Raw genomic sequence first — 3,909 nt, forward strand, 5'->3', positions numbered from 1 at the left:
CTGCTCACACACGTTCACTGCGCCCCCGATTTCTATAATGGACATATGCTGATGGATGTATACTGTCATTTCATATGTTGCTTACTAACGCCCCAAATTTGCAAAGACTTCTGCACATGCCTAACTGTGAGTGGTCACAAGAGACCAAGTACACTACTCAAAGCATGTAAAGTTAAGCACGTGTGTCTTTGCAGGATCGGGGCCTAAATCCAAAGTAAAGATTTTGAAAGGAATGTATTCTCAGGTTACAACCCTTTATGTCAGAGTCCACGAACATCTGATGATGTAACATGTTGTTAGAGCAATAGACTATTTTTATGAATCATTATGAATACTTTGTGGTGGGACAGAGTGACTTCGTTATCCACTGTACGTAGACCTGGTTGGAAAAAAGAACTATCACTTAATGAAAAAATGTTGGTTTTCTTTTTAAAAAATCCAAAATTCCCAAATTTTCACATTTTCAAAATCCAAAGCATTTCAACCAGAACTGTAGATGGCCAAAAAAATGGGGAAATCAGAGGGAAATGTGTCAAAATGTCATTGAACATTTTTTTAAAAATCACCCAACTAGAATGTATTTCTAGGTGTTAAGTATATGTAGTGCTTGCAACTTTGTATCTTTAACTGTACAAATTATATGGTGTTGCAAGTAACGTATGTCGGGATTGTCTGTAGTGAGTAATAGTTTCGTATATGTTAGTATTATAGTGTATTGGAAATGGCACCATTGAACAGGAAATCAGTTTTTAGCATCTCCTAGTCATTCATTACGTCGGCTCAGGAACAGAAAGGCTCTGTAATTCCTCTGAATCATTTCTTGATTTTGTCCTTGTGTGATTCCAGTTCTCAGTGGTTAATTTGATCAAGCCAGTTAGCCAGTAGTGTCATCAGCATGTAATCTTCCAAAGCTTCCTTCAATTGCTTCCAGAAAGCTAGTGCCTCTCTGCACAATCAGCTGTGGTACAAAGTATGCATGCTGTGTTTTGATCAATGTATTCCTCATATGCTGGGCAAAATCCGCTTATGTCATTGGATGCAAATCTAGAGAAGCAATCTTCTTGAGTGTTCCATTGAGTGGCACGAGGAAGCCAAGGTATCAATCCTCCTTTTTCTAACAACAAACCCTGGGGCTAATGGCAACTGCGGGAGAATGTTTGAACTTGCACAATACTCTTGAGGCTGTTTTAGGTTTTACTCTTTTCCCAGTGAGATTTAAGCAGAGGGCTACCTACCTGAACTGTCTTTCAACTTAGGATGACTTCACCTGAGACGTTCTCCCATTTTTTCCATTGTATTTTCACCATCTGAGCAAATGACAAAGACCCCCCTGTTCAATTTTCTCTACATTCCTGGATTGCATCCTCAACTACCGGACATGATATTCTGCAGCCTCTTTTTCAGATGCAGAAATAATAGCATTAAGTGTGTATGTGCTTTTCCCTTTGTGGATGTTGGTAGCCATTATCAGGGCATTTCTCATGTTCAACCAACTATCTTGCATTAATGTCAATCCTGATTCATTTAGTTCTTCCTTTAATGTTTCCTCTGTTCCTTCATTTGCAGTATCTAATGGTGGGACCTGTGACTTTAAATTTGTCTGGAGGAGCATATCCAGGGCAAAGGACGTCTCCATTATTTCTTCAGACTGTTCATTTTTTCCTACATTGAAGTCCATATATTTAGCATAAAAGAAGGTTGCAACTTTCCTATCAAGCTCAAGTCTTTGCTTTGGCTGTTATTTTTATGGGATAATCGCCAGCTGATCTTTGCCATTTTTGGTTGCTGAAAATGAACAGAGTTGAATGGTGCTGATGTGGAGGGGCGGCTAGAAGACCTGGAATGGGAACTTAAATTATTAGCACCAGGGTGCTGCTGTTGCTAATGGTGACGATGACATACAAAATGTTTCATGTTCAGATCATCAGATTCATCAGTGTTCCGCTCTTTCACTTCAACAAAGTTCCATTCAGTGACACGTGATTTTGAAGAATCTGACGAAACAGATTTTCTCTACATTTGGAGATGAACACAGATCCTTTCTGTCTCCATTTTACATAAGAAGAATTATCTGTTTTCTTTATTTCGGTCCACTCGGTTGCTTGTTTCTTACCTCTTCCTTTAACATTAGGAACATTGAGTCAGATAAATTCCACCCCAGGTACTTGGTAATCATTAAACACCAATCACCCATTTGTAGTATTGGTCAGCAGCTTTCACATTCATCACAGTCAATATGGCAAACATACATCTAGAGAATCCAGTGCTTTGAAAACTGAGAAATAAATAAGCTAGACAACTATATAACCATCCATGTTATCCGATGCTCTGGCCAACTTCCTAAAGCTTCTAGAGTCTAACAAACAAAGCCCTCCTAACAGTTTACTCCTCTGCCTCCTCTTCTCTCTTCAGCATCCAATGACAACTGACTCCACCCACTAGCCATCCATCCCCTCTCGCCAATCACCAGTGATTTCACCCATTCCGTTCTCCTTGCAGCTTCCTGGTATTTCTATAACTTTCTAATTATTACCTCGCAGGCATAACAAGACACTTAATAGTTAATATGAGCAGAGAAATTGAAAGAGCCAAAGAACACCACTGAAACCCCGTGGGTTGGGGGTGGAGTTTCTGATAAACAGGCTGGAGAGGCCAGGGCAGAAGGGAGAGAGATGAGAACAGTGATCACAGAAAAATATCAGGGACTTACAATCCTCATCCTTGGAGTCTTCACTCAGGCAAAATGCCCACCTGCTGCCTGGAAGCTGTGTGTAAACAGGGACTCCACAGCTACTGAGGTAAAAGAGAGTGGGGAGGCATTTGTTCTTAACAGCCGCATCACACTGGGCTGCTCTGTGGTGTCACTGTCTAAGGTCTCGTGGCAGATCGTAAAAAAGGTCCTGACTGCACCGTCGGAGGACAGTGGTTATCCCTGTTCCTCTGGTGTGTGACACACAGTGCAGTCACACGGGGCCTGGGTTACCTCCATTAGACCAGTGACCCTCACACCTGAGTGGTTCAGGAGCCAAATTAGCGATCAGCATTACCCACAGCAGCATGATTCATTGTTTCCGTTACTACAGTGCTAGCGATTCATATTTAACCAGTATGACGGGGGAAATCTTTAGGTTTTATGTATTTATTATCCTCACAGCCAAATGACTGACCAAGTATCGTTATTTTATCAACTACAATTGGTTAATAACATCGTAAAAGCCTCCTGATTGGTTAATAGATGGGTTAATAATTAAATCACACCTGGTTTTAATATCATGTGCTGTAAAGAGCTGCATTAAAGAGCCACTTGTGGGTCATGCGCCTCAGCCTGGGTATCCCCGCACTGGACGGTCGACAGCTCCACCTTACTCTAGTTGTCACGACCCACAGATCTTGGACCCAGGTCCATAGGGGCGCTGGGAGCAACCACGCCCCAACCCTCTGCCTGGCAGCCTACTGGCTAGGGTTTACCTGGAATCCATGAAGCCCCGCCCCTGTGATATAGCTCCGCCCATGAAGAATGATTGGCAGAGTCCCGGAGCAGGTGATTGGCCCACTGGCCCTACTTAAGCCAGCAGCAGGAACAGGACAGCTGAGCTCCACCCTGCTCTGGACTGTGTGTCTTGCGCTTCCTGCCTCTGCTGCTTGATTTTCTGGCCTCCTGACCCTTCTCGACTCCTGCCATCTGACCTGTGGATCCAAGGCTCCAGTTTATTTCCTGCCTCTGACCCCCTGCTATCCTGCTTCTGATCTCCCTATACCTGACTCTTGTCCCAGGACTGTGGGTTCCAACTCTGACTGCGAGGCCTGGCTGCCCATTATGTGGCTGTGACATAGTGTTGTGGAGAGTAGCCACACTTGGATCATTTCAGGGAGTGTCCAGGAAAGTGCCCAAGAACTCCAGGGCCCTCC

The sequence above is a fragment of the Mauremys mutica genome, chromosome 3, assembly GCF_020497125.1.
Source record: "Mauremys mutica isolate MM-2020 ecotype Southern chromosome 3, ASM2049712v1, whole genome shotgun sequence".
NCBI lineage: Eukaryota > Metazoa > Chordata > Testudines > Geoemydidae > Mauremys > Mauremys mutica.